The 25,833-nt window shown below is 50.3% G+C and overlaps 1 protein-coding gene across 1 annotated transcript in view; it reads right to left on the bottom strand.

The window, feature by feature from the left end:
- The window catches only part of plch1 (phospholipase C, eta 1), a 200,473-nt gene extending 175,741 nt beyond the window's left edge, over nucleotides 1-24,732 (bottom strand). Inside the window, exon 1 of the mRNA XM_038815875.1 lies at nucleotides 24,596-24,732. The gene's annotated coding sequence lies outside the window, so the exon portion shown is untranslated. The remainder of the gene's footprint in view (nucleotides 1-24,595) is intronic.
- Between the last annotated feature and the right edge of the window lie 1,101 nt (nucleotides 24,733-25,833).

Below are 25,833 nucleotides of genomic sequence, written 5' to 3'. Positions count from 1 at the left end.
CCTGAAACTTTTTCTAGTCACTTTTGAAATTGCCTCCAGCAATGTCTTAAATGACACTTGGTTTGGTCACGAACCCCTGGTACATAAGACAGGAGTGTTTGTGATGTATGCTCCTTCCACTTATGCTTGTAAATTGCAAATGATGTTTTATGTGATGGATGGTCTTTATCTATGTCTGTATGTAGCCTCCCAACTGTTTTGGGCAGGAGGGCTGAGTTTGTTTCGAAACCTGTATGAAAATCACATCAGACGTGCCTTGGACGTTCAATGGTCAGCCGATATTGTTCCGCCATTTTCAACTACCTTATAAAATGGCTGAAACTGGACTTCCGGTGGCGGCGATGTCCGAGTGAGCCGCACATTCGGCGGGCTCTCACTCCGGCGGGGCTGAGCACCTGATTCCCCGCGATAGCGGGACCACGGGGGCGGCAAAAAGGCTTCCGGGAAAGAAGAGGAGAGCGGGCTGTAGCGGATGGAATCGTGGGAGGCCAGCAGGTAGAGGAAGAAAGAGAGAGAGAGAGGGAGGCAAGGAGGAAACTGACCTGAAGGGTAAGATGGCGGACCCACGGACCTTCCTTCCTCCAGGACAAGGAAAAAAAGTTTGGAGTTACTGAAGAGGGTCAGCTTGGACCCACTTCAGATGCCCAGAAGGTAAGATTTAAGGAGCTGGGCGAAGGAAGGCGGCAGCGAAGGTGCTGAGGAGCGGGCTGCGGCACATGGAACAGAGGGAGTCCAGAAGGCAGAAGAAGAAGGAGAAAAAGGGACAGAGACAAGGACCTGAAGAAAATTACCTGGGACCTAAGATGGCGGACACACGGACCCCGGACTCAGCAATCCAGCAGGCGCTGGATAACATGCTCCAGATAATGAAGTCCAGTTTTGAAGTGCTGAAGCGGGACAGCTTGGACCCAATCCAGAAAGCGGTGGATCAGCTGAACCAGAGGCTGGACGCCCAGGATGTTAAAGTTAAGGAGCTGGGAGAGGCGGTGGAGGAGCAGGCGGATGCGCAAACGGTTGCAGCGCTAGAAGTTGACGGCCTGAAAGAGCGGCAGAGAAGACTGCTGGACAGAGTGGAGAAGCTGGAGAATAGAGTCCGCAGGAACAATCTGAGGATGGTCGGCCTCCCGGAGGGGGCTGAGGGAGCTGATGCTGCAGCGTTTGTAGCAGGCCTGCTGAAGCAGCTGATGGGGGCCGAAGCCTTTCCGCGACCGCCGGAGCTAGAGGGGGCACACAGAGTGCAGGCAAGGCAGGGGCGGACCCCCCCCCCCCCCCCCGCCCGATGGTGATTAGGTTCCACAGGTTCGTGGACAAGGAGCGGGTGCTGCAGTGGGCAAAGAGCGCCAGGAGCAGCACGTGGAACAACAGTGTTCTCTGCATTTATCATGACCTAAGCCAGGAGGTGGCTCGGCGGCGAGCAGCCTTTAAGAATGTCAAGGAGGTGCTGTTCAAGAAGCACGTGAAGTTTGGTCTGCTGTTCCCAGCTCGGCTATGGGTCACGCACCAGGGTCAACACCACTACTTCTCCGAGCCCGAAGAAGCGATGGATTTTGTGACGGACGTGGGGCTGGTCCCGAAAGGAGGCCCCAAGGACGCGAGTTAGGGCCCGAGGATTTCTGTGGGAAGGAACGCCGAATGTGCCTGGACTGCTGCTCAACGGTTTGCTGGGCCAAGCGGAACATTTGAGACTCTTTCCTTTGTTCATGGACATTGGTTTGGGGGGTTAACCCCTGTGATGATATGATCTGCATACTCGTCTGCCATTGGGCCAGAACGTCGGCTTACCATTGGCCCTGGTCGGTCATGTGCCTCTCGACCGATTGGCCGAGAGGCTGAGTTAACCACGCCTCTATCAACGAGGTATAAATGCTCAGAAGCCTGACGATCGTCCCTTTTCACTGTAGACGATCGCCAGGCTGTGTTCTAGTTAATTAAAGCCTGACATTGGTAAATCACTCGCCTCACGTGCAATCGATGGTGCATCAATTTAATTAACTACAACTTTGAAGATGGAGTTCCGCATCAAGCCCGAATGCCTCCGCATCAGCCCGCAAACTCCGAACTCTACAGAACTTTTCAAACTCTGGCTGACTTGCCTCGAAGGGTTCCTGGCATCTACAACCAACCCCCCCCCACCGGGGCACAGAAGCTGCACGTCCTCCACTCCAGCGTGGGTATTGACGCTTACTCAATAATCGAAGACGAAACAGATTATGATGACGCTATACAAAAGCTAAAAGGACAATTCATCAAACCGATCAACAGGGTATTCGCTCGACATCTGCTGGCCACCAGAAAGCAGGTCCCCGGTGAGTCTCTAGACCAATACGCCCGGGCCCTCTGTGCCCTGGGGAGAGGTTGCGCCTGTGAAGCAGTGTCCGCTACAGAGCACATGGAGCTACTCGTCAGAGACGCTTACGTGGCTGGGATGCTGTCTCCCGTGATCCGCCAGCGGATGCTGGAAAGAGACGAACTCAGTTTAACGGAGACGCTGACTCTCTCCGCCTCCCTGGAGGTCGCAGATCTAAGCGCTCGCACCTATGACCCTGGCCAGGCCGCCTCCTGGCACGCTTCCCACCAGCTACCCACCGCTCCCGGCCTCCCTCAGGCTTGTGCCGCGGGGCGACCCGATAAATCCGCGGGGCCCCGCTGCTACTTTTGTGGGTACGCTAAGCACCCTCGGCGTCCTGGAGCCGGCCTGCGCGCCTCTCCGCTCACAGCGCCGGCAACGCTAGCTCCGCCTCCAGCGGCCACGAGGGCTTCCTGGGCGCCGCCATCTTGGGGTGCCGACCCCACGTGCGGGTCCTGGGCGCCGCCATCTTGGGGCCCCGACCCCACGTGCGGGTCCTGGTCGCCGCCATCTTGGGGAACAGACCTCACCTGGGGATCCTGGCCACCGGCTTCCACATCTGCCACGCAAGGTCCCTCCAGCATGGAATCGGACAGCGACGACGGATTTTCTCCACGGCTCGCGGCCGTTCACCCCACATATGGATCCTGGCCACCGACTTCCACATCTGCCACGCAAGGTCCCTCCAGCATGGAATCGGACAGCGACGACGAATTTTCTCCACGGCTCGCGGCCGTTCAGCTTGACCAGTCTCATCCACGCACGCTCGCCAAAACGACTACGCTGATCCACCTCAACGGCCACAAGACGGACTGCCTGCTGGACTCCGGGAGCACGGAAAGCTTCGTTCACCCTGACACGGTAAGACGCTGCGCGCTCCCTGTCCATCCCGTAACACGCAAAATCGGTTTAGCCTCAGGTTCGCACTCCGTCCACATCACCGGGTGCTGCATCACGGACCTCACGGTCCAAGGGAAGGTTTTTAAAAATTATAAATTCCTTGTCCTCCCTGACCTTTGCGCACCGGCACTCCTAGGACTGGACTTCCAGTGCAACCTGCAGAGCTTGACTTTTCAATTCGGCGGCCCTATACCCCCCCTCACTGTCTGCAGCCTCGCGTCCCTCAAAGTGGACCCTCCCTCCCTGTTTGCTAACCTCACCCCCGATTGCAAACCCGTCGCCACACGGTGCAGACGGTACAGCGCCCAGGACCGATCCTTCATCAGGTCCGAGGTCCAGAGGTTGCTGACGGAAGGGGTCATCGAGGCCAGCAACAGTCCCTGGCGAGCCCAAGTGCTGGTGGTCCGGACGGGGGAGAAAAACCGGATGGTCATCGATTACAGCCAAACCATCAATCGGTTTACGCAACTGGACGCGTATCCTCTCCCCCGTATCTCTACCATGGTAAACGAGATCGCGAGATACAAGGTCTTCTCAACTGTGGACCTTAAGTCCGCTTACCACCAGCTCCCCATCCGCGCGAGGCGCGTTCGAGGCTGACGGGCGCCTCTACCACTTCCTTAGGGTTCCGTTTGGTGTCACGAATGGGGTCTCGGTCTTCCAACGGGAGATGGACCGAATGGTCGACAAGTACGGATTACAGGCTACCTTCCCGTACCTTGATAATGTCACCATCTGCGGCCACGACCAGCAGGACCATGACGCCAACCTCCAGAAATTCCTCCAAACCGTAAAACTCCTTAACCTCACGTACAATAAGGATAAAAGCGTGTTCAGCACCGACCGCCTAGCCATCCTCGGCTACGTAGTGCGTAACGGAGTGATAGGCCCCGATCCCGAACGCATGCGCCCCCTGATGGAACTCCCTCTCCCCAATACCCCCAAATCCCTCAAACGCTGCCTGGGGTTTTTCGCATACTACGCCCAATGGGTTCCCAACTACGCGGACAAGGCCCGTCCCCTCATGCAAACCACGACCTTCCCGCCGTCGACGGAGGCCTGTCAGGCTTTTAGCCGCATCAAAGCGGACATCGCAAAGGCCACGATGCGCGCCATCGACGAGGCCCTCCCCTTCCAGGTCGAGAGCGACGCATCTGAAGTAGCTCTGGCGGCCACCCTGAACCAAGCGGGCAGACCCGTGGCCTTCTTCTCCAGAACCCTCCAGGCTTCCGAACTCCGCCACCCCTCTGTGGAAAAGGAAGCCCAGACCACAGTCGAAGCCGTGCGACATTGGAGGCACTATTTGGCCGGCAGGAGGTTTACCCTCCTCACAGACCAACGGTCAGTAGCCTTCATGTTTGATAATGCACAAAGGGGCAAGATCAAAAATGACAAGATTTTACGGTGGCGGATCGAGTTGTCCACGTACAACTATGATATCTTGTATCATCCTGGGAAGCTCAATGAGCCTTCCGATGCCCTGTCCCGCGGTACCTGCGCCAGCGCGCAGATAGACCGCCTCCGCTCCCTCCACGCGGACCTCTGCCATCCAGGGGTGACCCGCCTATACCACTTCATTAAGGCCCGCAACCTGCCCTACTCTATCGAGGAAGTCAGGACAGTAACCCGTGACTGCCACATCTGCGCCGAGTGCAAACCGCACTTCTACCACCCCGAGCGCGCACACCTGATCAAAGCATCCCGCCCCTTTGAACGTCTCAGCATTGACTTCAAGGGGCCCCTTCCCTCTAACAACCGCAACATTTACTTCCTGGCGGTTGTCGACGAACACTCCCGCTTCCCCTTTGCCATTCCCTGTCCCGACATGACCACATCGACCGTCATTAAGACCCTCCTCTCCATCTTCTCCCTGTTTGGCTACCCCGAGTACATTCACAGCGACCGGGGGTCCTCATTTATGAGTGACGAGCTGCGTCAATTCCTGCTCGACAGGGGCATCGCCTCTAGCAGGACGACCAGCTATAACCCTCGGGGTAACGGACAGGTCGAGCGGGAGAATGGTACCATCTGGAAGACCATACTACTGGCCCTCCGGTCCAGAGATCTCCCTATTTCCCGATGGCAAGAGGTGCTCCCCGATGCGCTGCACTCTATCCGCTCACTCCTCTGTACTGCTACTAATCAGACACCTCATGAACGTCTTCTTGTTTTCCCCAGGAAGTTGTCCTCCGGATCCCCTCTCCCGACGTGGCTGGTCACCCCCGGACCCATCTTGCTCCGGAAGCATGTGCGGGTGCACAAGTCCGACCCGTTGGTGGAGCATGTCCAGTTACTCCACGCTAACCCGCAGTACGCGTATGTGGAGTACCCCGACGGTCGGCAGGACACGGTCTCCCTCCGGGATCTGGCACCCGCCGGCGTGCAGCCCCCCCCCACCACAGACCCCCCCCTCCCCTTTTTCACCCCAGCACCCCACTCAGCTTCCCCATCCCTCATCCATGTCGTCTCCGCGGCCAGCTCAGGTGACGGAGACTACTCGAAGTCTATCGCTCCCGGACTCCAGGACATCAGCAGGACCATCAGCCGATCCGACGACACCTCCTCCACTACGGCGCTCGGCCAGGACGTCAAGGACCACCAAACGACTGATCGAATCCTTCTAGAGTTCTACGGTCCCATGGACTTCCTTTTGTAAATATTGTTATGTCTGGGCCAGTGGCAAGCCCCCAAATTCGACAAGGGTACGGAGAGAAAATTATTCTCCCGACGGCTACTCATATCATCAGTTCTTCCCCCCCCCACCCCGGGTCTCGTTCACACCCCCCCCCCGCCTTCCTTCTCCGTAAGGGGTGAATGTGATGATATGATCTGCATACTCGTCTGCCATTGGGCCAGAACGTCGGCTTACCATTGGCCCTGGTCGGTCATGTGCCTCTCGACCGATTGGCCGAGAGGCCGAGTTAACCACGCCTCTATCAACGGGGTATAAATGCTCAGAAGCCTGACGATCGTCCCTTTTCACTGTAGACGATCGCCAGGCTGTGTTCTAGTTAATTAAAGCCTGACATTGGTAAATCACTCGCCTCACGTGCAATCGATGGTGCATCAACCCCCCCTTTCTTTTTTTGTTTTTGTTTTTTTTGTGATCTCTCTTGTTTCTGATGGGGGGGGGGGGGGTTGGGTATATATTTATGTGCTTTTTCTCTTTTTTCTGTGTTTTGTTTTCCTGTTTGGGCTGGTTTGTGCTTTTTGTGCAGCTCGCGGAAGACACTGGAGCCGGCTTGACCCAGTGGGTGGGGAGGAGGACGGGGAAACAATGGGAATGAGACAGGAAGGCGCCGGAGTGTTGAGTCACCGGGCTAGCAGATTGGCTAGTCAAGGGAGTCAGATGGGGGGGAAGTTACAGCCAGTAGATGGCAGGGGTGGGGGTATCGGGGGATAGGGTTAGGGGAGGGGGGGGGTTGTTCTGCTGACGGGAGAGGGACTTGAAATAGGCACTGGAAAGGAGGTCGAGGGTGGAGGCAGCCAAAGGGCGGGCCAGGAATGGCGCGACGCACGGGCCAGGGGCTGGCCCGAGAAAGGCTATGGCTGACCGGCGGGGTGGGGGGGGGTGGGATGTGCCCCCCGACCAGGCTGATCACCTGGAACGTCAAGGGACTGAATGGGGCGGTTAAGAGGGCGCGGGTGTTCGCGCACTTGCGGGCCCTGAGGGCGGACGTAATTATGTTGCAGGAGACACATCTGAAAGTGTCGGACCAGACCAGGCTAAGGAAGGGCTGGATTAGCCAGGTCTTCCACTCGGACTTGGACTCGCAGTCCAGAGGGGTAGCAATCATAATCAACAAGCATGTGCAATTTGAGGCAGAGGGCATATCCGCAGACAGGGGGGGCAGATACCTGATGGTACGGGGCAGACTGGAGGGGAGAAGAGTGGTGCTGGTGAATATATATGCCCCGAACTGGGATGACGTGGACTTCATTAAAAGAGTGCTGGGGAAGATCCCGGACCTGGATTCTCGCAGGCTAATAATGGGAGGGGACTTTAACATGGTCCTTGAGCCGACTTTGGATCGGTCGTGTCCCAGAATGGGTAGACTCTCAGCAATGGCAAGGGAGCTGAAAGGGTTTATGGAGCAAATGAGGGCAGTGGACCCCTGGAGAGATAGACAGCCAACAGGAAGGGGCTACTCGTTTTACTCGCACGTCCATAAAGTATATTCCAGGATAGATTTCTTTGTACTAAGTAGGGACTATATGGGGGAGGTAAAGAACACGGAATACTCAGCAATTACCATTTCAGACCATGCCCCGCATTGGGTGGACCTGCAGTTCGGGGGAGCGAGCTATCAACGCCCGCAATGGAGGCTAGATGTGGGACTGCTGTCGGAGGAGGGGGTCTGCGAGAGGCTTCGGAAATGCATAAAAAATTACCTGCAGGTGAATGACACGGGGGAGGTCTCAGCGGCGACCTTGTGGGAGGTGCTAAAGGCAGTAGTGCGGGGGGAGCTGATTTCAATTGGGGCCCACAGAGCCAAGGCAGACCGGGCAGAGATGGATAGATTGGTCAGGGAAATGGGTCGGATAGATGAAGAGCACGCGGAGTCCCCAGGGGAGGTTTTACTCAGGGAGAGGCAGAGACTACAGGCGGAACTGGGGGCACTATCCACGAGCAGGGCCGTGGAACAGCTTAGGAAGGCGAGAGGAGTGGTGTACGAGCATGGGGAAAAGGCTAGCAGACTATTAGCGCAGCAACTCAGGAGGAGGGAGGCGGCCAGGGAAATAGGAAATAGGAAACAGGGAGTGAAGGATGAGAGGGGGCGCAAAGTGGAGGACCCGACAGAATTGAATAGGGTATTCCGGGACTTCTATCGTAAGCTGTACACTTCGGAGCCGCCGGAAGAACCGGAGGGGATGAAAAGGTTTCTGGATGGGTTAACATTCCCAACAGTTGGTGGGGGGCGAGTGGAAGAGCTGGGGGCCCCGATTAGAGTAGAGGAGGTATTGGGGGGCCTTAAGGCTATGCAGTCGGGGAAGTCCCCGGGGCCGGATGGATACGCAGTAGGGTTTTATAGGAAGTTCTCTGAGCTGGTGGGCCCGGTCTTGGCGAGGGTTTTTAATGAGGCAAGGGACAGAGGGACCCTGCCGCCGACAATGTCACAAGCCACCATATCTCTGATATTGAAGCGGGGTAAAGACCCGGAGGCGTGCGGGTCCTACAAGCCAATCTCCCTGATTAATGTAGACGCCAAGCTCCTGGCAAAGGTACTGGCGGGTAGAATGGAGGACTGTGTACCGGAGGTGATTGGGGAGGATCAAACGGGGTTCGTGAAAGGTAGGCAGCTAGCGGCCAATTTGAGGAGATTACTCAATGTGATAATGATGCCCCCGGCGGGTAGAGAGGTGGAGGTAGTGGTGGCAATGGACGCCGAGAAGCCCTTTGACCGGGTGGAGTGGGACTATCTATGGGAGGTCCTCGGATGGTTTGGGTTCGGGGAGGGATTGGTGGATTGGATCAAATTATTATATCAGGCCCCGAGGGCCAGCGTCAGGACTAACAGAGAAGTGTCGCAGTACTTTAGGTTGTACCGAGGGACCAGACAGGGCTGCCCACTCTCCCCGCTGCTGTTTGCGCTGGCCATAGAGCCGCTGGCGATTGCGCTGAGAGCCGCAGAGGGTTGGAAGCGGATGGTGAGGGGCGGGGTTGAACACAAGGTTTCTCTTTATGCAGACGACCTGCTCCTGTACGTGTCAGACCCAGTGGCCGGGATGGGAACTATACTGGGAATGCTGAGGAAGTTCGGCCAGTTCTCAGGATACAAATTAAATACGGTCAAGAGTGAAATGTTTGTGGTCCAGGCAAGGGGCCAGGAGAACAGATTGAGAGAGCTACCGTTTAGGCTGGTTGAGGAAAATTTCCGGTATTTGGGAATCCAGGTGGCACGAGACTGGGGCAGGCTGCATAAGTTAAATTTGGCCAGGGTGGTGGAGCAAATGAAGGGAGGGTTTCGGAGATGGGATGCACTCCCGCTGTCGCTGGCAGGGAGGGTGCAGATTGTAAAGATGACAATCCTCCCTCGATTTTTGTTTATTTTTCAGTGCCTCCCGATCTTCATCCCACAGTCCTTCTTCAAAAGAGTTAACGGGCTGATCAAGAGCTTTGTCTGGGCGGGAAAATCCCCGTGGGTGAAGAAGGCGATGTTGGAGAGGAACCGCAGCGAGGGAGGGCTGGCTTTGCCGAGTCTGATCAATTATTACTGGGCGGCCAACATCGTTATGATAAGGAAGTGGATGGTGGGTACGGGGTCTATTTGGGAGCGGGTGGAGGCGGCTTCGTGCAGGGGCTCCAGCTTGGAAGCACTGGTCACGGCTCCTCTACCGCTGCCGCCGGCCAAGTACACCACCAGCCCGGTAGTGGTGGCGACCCTGCGGATATGGGGCCAGTGGAGGAGGCATGTGGGGGAGATGGGGGCGTCTGTCTGGGCGCCAATCTGCGACAACCATCGGTTTGCCCCCGGCAGTATGGATGGGGGGTTCCGAGTATGGCGGCGAGCAGGGGCGGGAAGGGTGGGTGATATGTTCCTGGAAGGGAGCTTCGCGAGTTTGAGGAGCTTGGAGGAGAAATTTGGGTTGGTAAGGGGAAATGATTTTAGATACCTACAGTTGCGGGACTTTGTTCGTAGACAGGTCCCATCTTTCCCGCGCCTCCCGCCAATGGGGATCCTCGACAGAATAGTCTCTAGGAGGGAAGGAGAGGGCAGAGTCTCGGGTATATATAAGGTGTTTATGAGGGAGGAAGCGTCCCAGACAGAGGAACTGAAACTTAAATGGGAGGAGGAGCTAGGCAGGGAAATGGAGGATGGGCTGTGGGCAGAGGCCCTGAGTAGGGTAAATTCGACCGCGACATGTGCTAGGCTCGGGCTGATCCAATTTAAGGTCATTCACCAGGCCCATATGACGGTGGCTTGGATGAGCAAATTTTTCGGGATAGAGGACAAATGCGCTAGGTGCGCGGGAGGACCAGCGAACCATGTTCACATGTTTTGGGCATGCACTGAGCTGAGGGGGTACTGGGAGGGATTTGCGGGGGTCATGTCCCAGGTGCTAAAAACAAGGATGGTGATGAGTCCAGGGGTGGCAATTTTTGGGGTTTCGGAAGACCCGGGCGTCCAGGGGGAGAAAGAGGCCGATGTTTTGGCCTTTGCTTCCCTGATAGCCCGGCGACGAATATTATTGGCGTGGAGGGACTCAAAGCCCCCGAAGACTGAGTGGTGGCTTGCGGACAAGTCGAGTTTCCTGGGGATGGAAAAAATTAAGTTCGCCTTGAGGGGATCTGTGCAGGGGTTCACCCGGAGGTGGCAACCATTTATTGACTTCTTTGCGGGAGAGTGAGCGTCAGCAGGGGGGTGGGGGGGTAGAGTAGAGTAGGAGGGAAAATATGGCGGGTAGTACCGGTGGGAGGGGAGCGGGCTTGTACAATATGTTACGATGGAAGTATTGAAAGTACGTGGATGTTTGCACATTTTTGCCTTTTTTGCTTTCTTTCTGATGATGTCTGTAACTGTTTATAAAGCCAAAAACTACCTCAATAAAATTGTTTATTAAAAAAAAATGGCTGAAACTTTTTGGCTTTTGCGACAACCATATTTTAAAAATTCTTTTGTGTTTTTTTTCCAGTAAGAGGCAATTTAGCGTGGCCAGTCCACATAGCCTGCACATCTTTGGGTTGTGGGGGTAAGACCCACGCAGACAGGGGGAGAGTGTGTAAACTCCACATGGACCGCGACCCAGGGCCGGGATCAAACCTTGGTCCTTAGCACGGTGAAGCAGCGGTAAGTGCGCCACCATGCCACCTTCCAAACATTTTAAACTTAAAAACACACAGACACTTCATATCACAAAGTGGTTTTATTATGCACAGACAATAAGTCCTCACTTTGAAGTCTGGGTACATACAGGGTTAATATGATACTGACTACAGTACTGCCCACACAGTTATATAAAAAGGCACATGACCCAGAGACAGACAGAGGTGTGTAACGATGTAGGATGGAGTCAGCTCCATACCTGTGCCCTCTACAGTTTCTATGTATATAGTTACAAGTTGTCGGTTGTTAGTACACTCAAAAACCACAAGGCCTACTTCTTGATGTCCAAAGCAGGGTTTTCATGGTGGCAGCAGTTGGATTGAGAATTGTGTACAAAGTTTCCTGCCCATCAAGAGCTTGGATGGGGACAGGCTGCATTGTAAGGAGGTAGACCTGCAGGTGAGCAACGTAGTGAGGGAAGCCGTTATTTGTCTTCAGGAGGGCCTTCACTATACGGACCGCTCATTCCACTTCATCATTTGACTGAGAGTCATCTTGGGGAGCTCCTGCCAGCGTTGGTAGCCAAAGACTACCAAGCTGTAAAAGCAAAAGTGCAGGCCCACAGATAGAAGCAAGCTTCTACCTAAACCGATGGCACCACACTAGACACTTGCCTCAGTAGGGTGAGAAGGTCTGAATCCCAAAACTCAGGGGACAAGGGACAGTTGTCTGCCAGAACAAGGACCAACCCCACTCCTACCAGGTTGGTGCAGCAGACAGCAGTCAGCACCAAGTCGGGGAGTCACCACCCTCACCCTATACAGACTCCCTCCATTGTAGGCACCTTGTCAAAGGCCTTTTGGAAGTCAAGATAGATAACATCCATTGGCTCTCCTTGGTCTAACCTATTTGTTATCTCTTCAAAGAACTCTAACAGGTTTGTCAGGCACGACCTCCCCTTACTAAATCCATGCTGACTTGTCCTAATCCGACCCTGCACTTCCAAGAATTTAGAAATCTCATCCTTAACGATGGATTCTAGAATTTTGCCAACAACCGAGGTTAGGCTAATTGGCCTATAATTTTCCATCTTTTTTCTTGTTCCCTTCTTGAACAGGGGGGTTACAACAGCGATTTTCCAATCCTCTGGGACTTTCCCTGATTCCAGTGACTTTTGAAAGATCATAACTAACGCCTCCACTATTTCTTCAGCTATCTCCTTTAGAACTCTAGGATGTAGCCCATCTGGGCCCGGAGATTTATCAATTTTCAGACCTTTTAGTTTCTCTAGCACCTTCTCCTTTGTGATGGCAACCATATTCAACTCTGCCCCCTGACTTTCCTGAATTGTTGGGATATTACTCATGTCTTCTACTGTGAAGACTGACGCAAAGCACTTATTAAGTTCCTCAGCTATTTCCTTGTCTCCCATCACTAGATTACCAGCGTCATTTTGGAGCGGCCCAATGTCTACTTTTGCCTCCCGTTTGTTTTTAATGTATTTAAAGAAACTTTTACTATCATTCCTAATGTTACTGGCTAGCCTACCTTCATATTTGATCCTCTCCTTCCTTATTTCTCTCTTTGTTATCCTCTGTTTGTTTTTGTAGCCTTCCCAATCTTCTGACTTCCCACTACTCTTTGCCACATTATAGGCTCTCTCTTTTGCCTTGATGCATTCCCTGACTTCCTTTGACAGCCATGGCTGCCTAATCCTCCCTCTGATAACCTTTCTTTTCATTGGGATGAACCTCTGCACTGTGTCCTCAATTACTCCCAGAAACTCCTGCCATTGCTGTTCTACTGTCTTTCCCACTAGGCTCTGCTTCCAGTCGATTTTCGTCAGTTCCTCCCTCATGCGCCTGTAATTACCTTTATTTAACTGTAAAACCTTTACATCTGATTCTACCTTCTTTCTTTCAAATTGCAGACTGAATTCTACCATATTATGATCACTGCTTCCTAAGTGTTCCCTTACTTTAAGGTCTTTTATCAATTCTGGCTCATTACATAACACTAAGTCCAGAATAGCCTGTTCCCTCGTGGGCTCCATCACAAGCTGTTCCAAAAAGCCATCCTGTAAACATTCAATGAATTCCCTTTCTTTGGGTCCACTGGCAACATTATTTACCCAGTCCACCTGCATATTGAAGTCCCCCATGATCACTGTGACCTTGCCTTTCTGACATGCCCTTTCTATTTCGTGGTGCATTTTGTGCCCCTGGTCCTGACCACTGTCAGGAGGCCTGTACATAACTCCCATTATGGTTTTTTTGCCTTTGTGGTTCCTCAACTCTACCCACACAGACTTCACATCGTCTGACCCTATGTCGTTTAGTGCTATTGATTTAATTTCATTTCTAATTAACAAGGCAACCCCGCCCCCTCTACCCACCTCTCTGTCTTTTCGATAGGTTGTAAATCCCTGGATGTTTAACTGCCAGTCCTGAACCCCCTGCAACCACGTCTCTGTGATGCCTACCACATCATACCTGCCAGTCACAATCTGGGCCACAAGCTCATCTACCTTGTTCCGTACACTGCGGGCATTTAAATATAGCACCTTTAATTCCCTATTGACTGTCCCTTTTTGTTTTCTTAGTGTGGTGGACCTTGGTTTACTGAGCCTTTCCATACACTGTGTCATATTTTGTGAGATGGGGACTATCGTAACCTCTCCTGAGCTCTGTCTTTTCGTGATTTTTTGTAATCCTAAGCAGCTACGCTTCCCACTGATTCCTTCACCTCTTGGTTCCCTGACTTTCCCTTCCCCTTCCCCCCCCAATCTCTAGTTTAAAGTCCTATTGACCACATGATGGAGGACTATTGATAAAGATTACCAGATGCCAATCAAACCTCCAAGCCAATGGGAGCCAGGACCACCAGAGCCTACACTCTCCCCACAGAACTGCGAATGAGAGGTAGAATAGTTATTAGGACTGCACCTCTAACTTCAAGGACTGGAAGAGGAGATGGGGTTGCAAGAAGGCTGTTAATGCTAATACTCTAATAACAAAAATGTTAGATAGCATTAAGGTTGTGGCTGTAACAATTCGGTAAATGCAAAAGGCTAGTAATGCAAGACTTTAAGTAAACTAAATCAACTATATGTCCATGGGATAAAATCTTAGGGGGAGCTGAAGGAGCAGGGTCAGGTCCTTGAAAGGTTATAGTGCACTGACTACGGTACTGCCTCACAGTGATGTATGAAGGCACATGATCCAGAGCCATGGTCAATGTAGGGACAGACAGAGACGTGTAAAAACTTTGGATGGGGCCAGTGCCATTCCTGCACCCTCTGCCTGCAGTTATGAAGCCTACTTCATGGCGTCCGAAGTGGATTCTTCAGTCGACCTGCCTAACATTTCATTTCAACGTTGTTTACTCATTAGGGCCTGTTTTTTCTGTTGCCATTTTCAGTTTCTAGGTTAGAGGCAGCTCCACTCCCCCCCCCCCCCCCCCCCCCCCCACGCCACCTGCATGCGTCTACCATCCTCCCCAACCCCCACCCACTGCTCCAACTGTGGCCCAGGTCAGGAGTTCTGCCCCATGCAGACTTTCAGGAAGGGGTCCAGGCCCCTGCCCCAGGTATGGCCAGAACTCTTGAGGTGGCCAGAGCTTCGAGTTGTTGTGTTCAGTCACTGCCCTGGGCAAGTGAGGAGGATGGGGGTGAGTCGGAGTTGGAAAGGAGAGAGAGTGAGTTGGAAAGACTAGAGGGGAGGGGGAGAAGCAGGCAAAAAGGTGAACTGTTGGTGAGAAAAAGCTAAACTACTCGGTGCTCATTTGGATAATTTAAGTGTTACCTACACAATTTAGAGTGGCTGGAATTTTCTGGCCATTCTCGCCTGTGAGGCCTCCTGGTCCCACCAATGGCGATCCCTGCCGCAGGTTTCCCAGTGGCAGGGGATGCATAAAATGGAAAACTCCGTTGACTCGACGGGATCAGAGGCGATCAGAAAATCTCGCCGCTGGGCAATGGGGGTCCACCTCCACAAAACAAACAGCAGGGAAAATCCCACCCTGCAAACCTGTTACATTCAGTGATTTATTTTATTTTGCAATTTATTCCAACTGGGAATACCCAGTGCTGCACATTTATGGTACATTATTTCAAGGCAAGAAATCTCTGAACGAACCCAACTCTGGCTTTAACATTGGGAAACCCATTTCTTAATTAGTTATGATTTTCAGGAATGTGACCATAAATAGTTATCATTTATTATCAGCCATTTGCCTCTCTGGACTGTTTTGAGGTGATATCCTGAGGGCAGAGGTGCCAGTACAATCTCAATCACGAGTATCTCGGAAAATCCAACCAGGTGTTCGGTGACAAAATTGAAAAGGTAAATAAGGAATATGTCGGTTTCAACTGTACAAGTGAGGTGTCGATGGCAGTTGTCTGGGAGGCTCTAAAGGCGGTGGTGAGGGGTGAAGTGATTTCGTTTAAGGCCAGGGTGGACAAAGAGGAGACATTGGAGAGGCAGAGGGTAATAGATGAGATGTTGGAGGTAGATAGGAGTTGTGCAGAAGATGGGGACCCAGCGAAGCTGGAAAAGAGGAAGGAACTACAGGCGAGCTTTGACCGGCTATCTACCAGGAAGGCGGTGCGCCAACTGAGACGAGCAAGGGGTGCAGTTTATGAACATGAGGATAAGGCGGGGCATTTGTTAGCAGGTCAGCTCCGGAGGGAAGCAGCGGCAAGGGAAATTGTTCAGGTGAGGGATGGGGCAGGGGAGTTGGTGGTGGCTCCGGATCTGATTAACAAGGTTTTTGAAGAATTTTATGAGAGGTTGTACAGGTCAGAGCCACCTGAGGGAGACCATGAGATACAGGAATTTCCAGATGAGTTGGAGTACCCGAGGTTAGGGGAGGGAGACAGGGCTACATTAGAAGGAGAGATAGTGGAGCAGGAGATAAAGGATGCTATTGCGAGGATGCAGTCGGGGAAGGTGGCAGGACCAGATGGGTTTCCGGTGGAATATTATAAAAAATTCAAGGATAAGCTGGCACCCCTGATGGTGGGGATGTTTGAAGAGGCGATAGGGAAGAGGGTGTTGCCACAAATTTTGGGGCAGGCATCGATTTCCCTGTTGCTAAAAAACAATAAGGATCCGATGGAGTGTGGGTCGTATAGGCCCATGTCACTTCTGAATGTGGACGCAAAAGTTTTGGTGAAGATACTGGCGGGTAGGCTGGAGGAGTGCCTCCTGAAGATGATAGGGTGAAGAGAGAGGGAGGCAGCTCTTTTAAAATGTTAGAAGGGTATTGAACGTTGTTGTGGCACCGACAGAGGGGAAAGAATCAGAGGTGGTTGTCGCACTGGATGCTGAGAAGGCGTTTGACTGGGTAGAATGGGACTACTTTTTTTAAAATTTAGATTACCCAATTATTTTTTCCAATTAAGGGGCATTTTAGCGCGGCCAATCCACCTTGCACATTTTTGGGTTGTGGGGGCGAAACCCACGCAGACATGGGGAGAATGTGCAAACTCCTTACGGACAGTGACCCAGAGCCTGGATCGAACCTGGGACCTCAGCACCGTGAGGCAGCTGTGCTAACCACTAGGCCACCGTGCTGCCCTAATGGGGGTACTTGATGGCAGTTCTGGAGCGGTTTGGGATTGGACCAAGATTTGTGAACTGGGTAAAGCTACTATATAAGGAGCAGAGGGTGAGGGTCCGCACAAACATCAGCTCGAGATACTTTTCTCTCCACCATGGGACTAGGCAGCGATGTCCTATGTCCCCCCCCTGCTGTTTGCACTAGCGATTGAGATGTTGACCATCGCATTAAGAGGTTTGGGGGTATGGAAAGGAATAGTGCGGGGGGTATAGAGCATAGGGTGTCCTTGTATGCCGATGATTTGCTGCTATACGTGTCGGAACCGATTGTGTCGATAGGGGGAGTATTGGAGCTGCTTCGAGTGTTTGGGTCTTTCTCGGGGAACAAACTAAATCTAGACTAGAGTGAGTATTTTGTGGTGTCTCGGCCGGGGGTTGGGGCAGGGGTGGGGGGGCTGCCATTCCGTAGGGCAAGGACTCACTTTAGGTACCTGGGGGTGCAGGTTGCCCGGGAGTGAGGCGGGGGCTCCGCAGGTACAACATTTCTAGTTTGGTGGGGAGAGTGAAAGCTGATCTGGCAAGGTGGGATTGTCTCTCTCAGTCACTGGCGGGTCGGGTTCAGGCAGTTAAAATGAACGCGTTGCCGCGATTTCTGTTTTTTTTCAATACCTGCAATTTTCCTGCCAAAGGCTTTTTTCAGAGAGATTGAGGGAAGGATTACTTTGTTCATATGGGGAGAGAAGGTAGCCAGAGTTAGAAAGGTGATGCTACAGAGGGAAAGACAGGCAGGGTGTTTGGGTCTTCAGAACCTGATGTATTACTACTGGGCGGCGAATGTGGAGGAGGTGCGGAGCTGGGTCAGAGGGGTTGATTCCCAATGGGCCAGAATGGAGGAGAGTTTGTGCAATGGGTCGGGATTGAAAGCATTAGCAACAGCGCCGCTCACAATAACCCCGGGGAAATACTCAGGGAGTCCAGTAATAATAGCTTCATTGAGAATTTGGAGGCAGTTTCGCCAACACTTTGGGTTGGGGCAGGGTCAAAGGAAATGCCGATTCGGGGGAACCACAGATTTGAGCCAGGGAAGTAGGATGGAAATTTTTGGAAATGGGAGGAGAAGGGGGATTCAGACACTAAACGATTTGTTTCTTCGGGGTCGGTTTGCAGGACTGAAGGAGCTGGAAGCGAAGTATGGGCTGGAGCGGGGAAATGTTTAGATACATACAGGTTTGAGATTTTGCCAGAAATGAGATACGGCGCTTCCTGTGGAGCCGGCCTCCACATTGCTAGAGGAGGTGCTGACAACAGGGAGACTGGAGAAGGGGGTAGTGTCAGCGGTTTATGGAGCTATTTTGGAAGAGGAGAAGGCGCCACTGGAAGGGATCAAAGCAAAGTGGGAGGAAGAGTTGGGAGAGGTAATGGAGGAGGGGGGATATGTTTTGGTCCTGTCCAAAGCTAGAGGATTACTGGAAGGAGGTTTTTAGGGCTAATTTCTAAAGTGGTGCACGTGAAACTGGACCCGGGCCCCTGGGTGACCATATTCGGGGTGTCCGACCAGCCAGGGTTGGAAACGGGTGTGGAGGCAGATGTTGCAGCCTTCACCTCATTGATCGCCTGACGGCGGATCCTGATGGGTTGGAGAGCAACCTCTCCACCTTGTGCCCTGGCGTGGTGGGGGGACCTGTTGGAATTCTTGACTCTTGAGAATGTTAATTTGAACTGAGGGGAAGGATGGAGGGGTTCCACAATTCATGGGCATTATTCATCATGCTCTTTCAAGAACTGGATAACATCGAACATTAGTTGGGGGGAGGAGTGGGAGGATTGGGGCGAGGGGGCGGTGTGTGTTGATGGTGACTATGGGTGATTCCCGTTTCCTTTTTATCATTTGTTTTTTGTGAACATGCGGGCTAATGTTTGGTGGGAGGATGGGATCGTTATTAGTGATATGGGGATTGACATATTTGTTACTGATTATTGTTTATTGTTGGTGGGTGTAAATTTGGAAGAAAATGTGAAAATGGAGAATAAAAAAATATATTTTTTTAAATCTCAAAATCCAATTTGCATTGCAACCATAAGGAATTTTCAAAATGTGCTCCCAGTCGGTGAGACTCCGCAACAGAAATACCAAGTGAGAAAATTAATTTCACATTAACAATTCTAGGCTAGGGCAGCACGGTGGCCTAGTGGTTAGCACAGCTGCCTCACGGTGCTGAGGTCCCAGGTTCGATCCCGGCTCTGGGTCACTGTCCGTGTAGAGTTTGCTCATTCTCCTCGTGTCTGCGTGGGTTTCGCCCCCACAACCCAAAAATGTGCAGAGTAGGTGGACTGGCCACACTAAATTACCCCTTAATTGGAAAAAATAATTGGGTAATCTAAATTTTAAAAAAAACAATTCTAGCCTAACCTGTTCACAAAGATTTCAATACAGGTATTCCACTGGTGATCTTGTTGCTTTTATTTATCTATGTATTTCAACACATTTGTGAATAATTTTTCATTGCAAAGTCCAGAAGTAAGAGGTTTACCGGTGAAAAAATCATGTCACTCCTTAGCTCTATCCTTCAGTGCTACTCCCACCTGGTTAAGGATGTTGTGGGTCAGATTGTTTGACAAAATACTTCTGAAGAGAATACTTTGGTATTATTTTTCAGAAATCTACAAATGAAATACATCAAACAGTAACAAATGGCAACAAAATTGTGGTGTCAATGTTCATGTGCAATTGAATTACTTGAGGGAGATGGCAGATGAAATAACCACAGTTCAATGCATGCAGTAAAAGCCTCCATCCAACTGCCAAGCAAGCTGTCTACATTGTGGATACATATTGTACTTGAAGAGAAGCAGTTGTGGAGTCTTCTATGTAAATCATTGAAAGGAGGAAGGACAGAGCACGTGTGATCCTAGTAACTAAGGAGAGAGAGAGATATATAGTTTTTAAAAAGCAACTGTGGAAACCCCAGAAAAAAAAACAGCAGAAACGCTGGGTTTTCTGCAGCTCTTGTGCTCAAGTCATGGCCAAACTGTAAAAATTCACCGAGACAATTTTTTTCAAATTCAGAGCAAAACCTGCATGCTGATTGCCCATGTCACCTGAAAATTGTGCTGCAGCTGGGGAGTCTCATCTTAATTCTAGATCATCAGAAATCTCTACCCATGGTAGAGTTCAATGCTCCAGATCAGTATCCTTGTTGTGTAAAATGTGAGTTGTTGTGGGCAGGGGAGGAGAGTTGTTGAGGAGATACCTAAATGTAGGGATCTGCCAGACATGTCGTGCAGAGCAAAAGGAGTTAAAAGAAGAACCTTGATTGAGTTAATTAATCAACGTGAAAGTGTCTTTTGTTTTGTTTGCTGTGTTATTTGCCTGTTAAGCAATGTTTAGTCTATGTTGATTTTAGTCTGTTTATTGCAGTAAAAGATTTAAAACATGACCCCTTCAGTTAGTGGCTGGAAAATTTCCCTTTATTTTTAAAAAACTATTTTTATTCACATCTTCCAATTTATACATATCATGAAGTACAAAACAGCAACCCATAAACATAACCTTCCCTGCCCACACAAACCTCAAAATCATCCCATTAACATTGCTAAAAACAAACTTGGGCACAAAACTCGGGAGGTTCTGGAACACAAACAAAAACTTCAACAATACTGTCATCTTTACCATGTAGACACAACCAGCCAGCGACAATGGCAGCCACCTCTTAAAGTCCGCCGTCATTCCCTCCACCAACGGCACCTGGGTGCAGCTGGGCCCAACTCCATGCAACCTGTATCCCAAGGTAACAAAAACCGCCCTTATCAACCGGAGTGGCAGCCCCTCCAACCTCCTCTCATGTCCCCGGGCATTAATTGGGAATATCTAATTTTTCCACCATGTTAAGCTTGTACCCCAAAGTGGCCAAACCACCCCAAATTTGTCATCAGGTCTGAAATGTACAGTAAGCGATCATCCGCATACAAAGAAACTTGGTGCTCGACCTCGAACACCCCCCCACCCAATACCGTTCCACTCCATTGAGCGCCATTGCCAATGGCACAATTGCCAGGGTAAAGAGCAATGGGGAGAGTGGGCACCCCTGCCTCGAGTCCCAATGAATGCAGCCTGAAGTACTTCAAGCTGACGTTTTTGTCCAAACACTCATCTTAGGCGCCTTATACAGCAGCTGAACCCAGTCCACAAATCCCTGTCCAAACCTAAACCGCCCCAGCACTCGAATAAGTATGTCCACTCTGCCCGATCAAAAGTTTTGCCACAACCACTTCTTTTTGGCTCTCCGAGGGTATCATAATTACATGAAGTATCCTCTGTACATTTGCTGACAGCTGCCACTCCTTCACAAATCCCGCCTGATCCACATCCATCACCCCCAGCACACAATCCTTTGTTGCTTCACAAGTACCTTCGCCAACTTTGCATCTATATTCAACAGCGAGACCAGGCAGTGTAATCCACACTGCTCTGGGTCCTCGTCTTTCTTTAAAATAAGTGATATCAAAACCTGAGACAGCATTTGTGGGGGGGGGGGGGGGGGGGGGGGGGGGTTGGCTCTACACAATTGCCCCACCACCTCTGACGTGGACGCCAGCCCAAACTTCATCTTTTAAAAAGGTTTTTGATCTCCGCAAGGATTATAATGTTTTTCCAGATGTGTGGTCATAGTCATGTTGCATAACTTCAGTCTAATGAGGGACCAGCCCTGACCTCTATGTTTATATCAGTGCTGTCATGTGCATTGTCTGAGAAACAGGCGTATCCAGTACAAATGGACTGCAGCAATTCAAGAAGGCAGCTCAGCCCTACCTTTGCGAGGACAACTAGGGTTGGGCAATAAATGCTGGCCACAGCCCCTGAAAGAATAAATAAGAGTAGCAATACAAGGCGAAGACCCAATGTACACCCAGCTTCCAGGAAGCCTATTTATCCCCACTATAAAAAGTTGAATTTTCCAATGGAATATCTCAGTACCAACATTCACCAGCAAGTTTCACCTTAGGGACTCCTTGTTTCTTAAATCTCAAAGTCCCACCATTCCTATACCTTTTCTCTTCAACAGAAAACTAACTTTTCCAGGCATTCTACTTAGTTGTTAATATAAAAATAGTTCATCCTGCTTTTCATAAATGTAACTGCTGCTTCTCTACACAATTTTGTCTCTTTCTGTCTCCAAAGGCAATTGCCCCTCTTTGTATCAAGGTATGGAAACTGCCACTTGATTTTCAATAATAATCAGTTTTGAGTTTCTTTCTCATGACAAGCAGATCACATGGGCCTGTCTCCAGGCAGAATTCGCATTAGATCTCTATCCAGTACATTCTATTTTACTTTAAATTAAGAGACATTTTAAAACAGAACCGTCTTGTAAAGTAACAACAGTGGTGGCTATACTGCATAACTCCTCCAAAAATGATTCAGGCAGAAGTGCGCGTGAAGATGCCAAATGTGGAAGATGCAGAATTGCTGTCAATCTGGGTCACTTCTGCAGCAAGGTCCAGGTGCCTGACAGTAGTTGTGAGCCACTTCTGAAGGCGATAGCCTCAATCACCCAGTCATTGTGATGATAACTTGTGTGGAATAAAGACAGCACAGGGGACTAATGTAGAAGTATTGAATCACAAATGCTACATGCAAACTGAGCACAGGTCTGGATGTGATCACAAACAAACTGGACATTGGGGGATTGGAATTCCTTTATGTTCAGAAAGATGGCAGGGTGGTAGTATGGCACACTCAAGACAATGTAGGTGTAGTTCATGGCACCCTGTTCACTGAGAAAACTTGCAATGTGGGAAAAGCCTCGTGCTTTTTCCTCCTACATCACTGTCCATTGGGGGAAATGTGCAAGTGTTCTACCGAGAGCTTCAGATGCAATAACACTGAACAGCAAACTGGGAGATTCACTGATGTCATAGCTTGGCAATAGCCTCCTTGCAGAAGCAAAGATGTTGATATTGCTCCTTATAAAATTAGAGAACTGCATTCTAAAGACTTCTTGTGGGTATTTGCACTCCTACCTCTTTGTCCAATTGCTCCTGATTTCCCAGTCATCTTGGCCTTTCATCTTCCAGCGTAAAAGAAGGCTCATCTGAACATTGATTAGAGTGAAACTTAAGGTAGACAAATGGATCTTGATCTGATTCTTCACAGCGGTGTTCATTCTATGGACTTTAAAATTAGGTTCCTATACTTTGACTGTCTTGCTGCACCCCTCCCCCAAAATTTTCCAAGATAATTGCACGCTCCTCTAGGAGTGCTGCAGCAGAAGGTCTGTGCGATTAATTCCCACGCACCAAATAGAACACGTGCCCTTGGGATTTAGGAAACTGCAGTTCAGATCATACCCTGGTGTGTAACATTAGCCAACTGGAACCTAGTACAAAAAAACTAATCAGTAACGAGGGCTGCAAGGGTGGCTTATTCTGCCTTAGCAACAAAATGGAAAGAGCTAAAACCATGTTGGCTTTAACATTCCTTGATAAACATTTTTATTTTTAAACAGCAACAGTTTGAGAAAACAGTTTGAGAAATCCATGCTATTTGGTCCATGGAGACAAATGTTAAAAGTAAATGGAGTGGTACAGGTACTTTACACAGTACTTCATTTGAAGCCTACTCGTGACAATAAGCGATTTTCATTTCATTTCAGTAACAAAGAACCTTTCCAAATAAGATGCAAATTATTAACACAGGCATAATCTCAGTAATCAAGGTACATGTTAAAGTGCACAACATGAAAGTGATCATTTTTACTGTTTTTTATGTTTGTAATGGAGATCAAAGTACACCACTATGGAGATCAAAGTACACCACTAGGCCATAAAAGATCCCTTTATTTACAGTGGGGCAACAGACAGTTCACACAAAAGTAGGTGGGACAGTTACTCAGTTAACAATCCGTGCACTCAAGACTACCAAGGCCATGCTAAACCAATTCAAAAGCATACAAAGGTGTAGTTGTGCCAAACTGTAACTAAAGTCACTGCTCAAATTTGAGGGCATCCACTTAAATCTAACCAGATCTTGGCACAGATTTAGCAACTGTAACTTTCCTCAACCACAAACAGCAAAGTTTCCATAACTATGGAGCAAGTTTAAAAGATGTTAACAACAATTTACATATCAACAATTAAACTTCCCCTCTCAGTTATATACTTCACCTTGTTAAATTCAGTGGAAAGTTGATTTCTTCCAGGGTTAAGTATATAATTAAAGTTCACTGGGAAAGCACTAGTCAGTAATCCAGGCATGAATTTTGAAACCCGCACTTACATTTCACGTACCACGACAGAGATCTATGGAGAACAATCCTCAGCTCTTTGTTGCAGACTTCAATCACATGACCCTGACATAAATTATTGCCGTAAGGGGGCTGAGATTTATCCCTTTCTTGTTTGCGTGGAAACCTCTACTGCCTCAGGCATCTACTTCTGTGTTTTCATCAACCACATCTCTCTTTAAAACGTTACCAAGTGCAAATCCACTCATCCAATCAAACATTAGCGTTAGAATCGTTACAATGCTTTTCTAAACAAAAAGACAGACAACGACACTGGACATCTTTTCTAACTTTGAATGCAATGTGATGAATTAGTTATAATGCAAACGTCAATTAATATTTCAGCACTTTCTACCTTTCGCAGTTATTCTTTTAGTTAACAAGTTATGCTTAAATCAACGGTGGTACAACCTGGTGTTGTAAGACTTCTTACTGTACAAAAGTAAGCAAGTTTTAAACCTGCATAGTGATTAATTTATTTGGAAATTGTATTCTTACTCGGTCCTGGTTTGAAGGATGTTTTGTACAAAGCAGTTGTGTAGTGTTAACAGTGCAAGCGTGCTGGTCAGTCAGACATTCGTAACTTATGAATCATTCAATTCCCCACTCCTTTGTTTCAATTACACACACAAGGCTGAATGTAAAGAAACTATCACTGATTTAAAATGAAACTGAATGCTGTTATTTTCTTATTGTTTTTCAAGACTCTTAACTGTTTACAAAGAATATAAAACATACCTCACTCTTCAGTTGGAAAGAACATTTGTATGTGAGAGTTCCCTGTTTCCTTACAGGTAAACATTTAAAGTTGAAATGAGGGTAAATACGCCCAGCATTGACCGTTTCCACCAGTGTAAGTTAACATTGAGCGGCAGAAACTGTAATGTGCCGCCACAACCTGCTTTCTTATTCAAATACACAATTACCACGTCTTCGGGCATGCTACAAAATAAGGACTGGAATTACTGGAATGGGTGTTGCACATGGTGGGGGGCAGGTAGTGGAGGGAGAGATTGGGGGAGATGGTGGAGTTAGGGGGATAAGGGAGTGGGGAAATTGGGGTAATAATAGTAATGATAATCTTTATTATTGTCACAAGTAGGCTCACATTAACACTGCAATGAAGTTTCTGTGAAAAGCCCCTAGTCGTCACATTCTGGCCCATGTTCGGGTACAGAGAGGGAGAATTCAGAATGTCCAATTCACCCAACAGCACGTCTTTCGGGACTTGAGTGAGAAAACCGGAGCACACAGGAAACCCACACAGAAACAAGGTGGTGGTGGGGAGATTGGCGGGTGGGGAGATTGGCGGGTGGGGAGATTGGCGGGTGGGGAGATTGGCGGGTGGGGAGATTGGCGGGTGGGGAGATTGGCGGGTGGGGAGGTTGGCGGGTGGGGAGATTGGCGGGTGGGGAGATTGGCGGGTGGGGAGATTGGCGGGTGGGGAGATTGGCGGGTGGGGAGATTGTTGGCGGGTGGGAGATTGGCGGGTGGGGAGATTGGCGGGTGGGGAGATTGGTTGGCGGGTGGGAAGATTGGCGGGTGGGGAGATTGGCGGGTGGGGAGATTGGCGGGTGGGGAGATTGGCGGGTGGGGAGATTGGCGGGTGGGGAGATTGGCGGGTGGGGAGATTGGCGGGTGGGGAGATTGGCAGGTGGGAGATTGGCGGGTGGGAGATTGGCGGGTGGTGTTTTGGGGTGGGGGATTGGGGGGGTGGAGTACTGAGGGGATTTGGGGTGAGAGGTGAGGGGGTGAGAGGTGGGAGAGTGGGGGTGGATGGGGGGGGCGATTGGGGTGGGGGAGGGTGGGGGGGATTAGGGTGGGGGAGAGTGGGGGGATTGGAGTGGGGGGGATTGGGGTGGGGGGAGAGTGGGAGGGATTGGGGTGGGGGGAGAGTGGGGGGGATTGGGGTGGGGGGGGAGAGTGGGGGGGATTGGGGTGGGGGGGAGAGTGGGAGGGATTGGGGTGGGGGGAGA

Source organism: Scyliorhinus canicula, chromosome 13 (assembly GCF_902713615.1).
Source record: "Scyliorhinus canicula chromosome 13, sScyCan1.1, whole genome shotgun sequence".
Lineage (NCBI taxonomy): Eukaryota > Metazoa > Chordata > Chondrichthyes > Carcharhiniformes > Scyliorhinidae > Scyliorhinus > Scyliorhinus canicula.
This window is presented reverse-complemented; position numbering and strand designations above follow the sequence as displayed.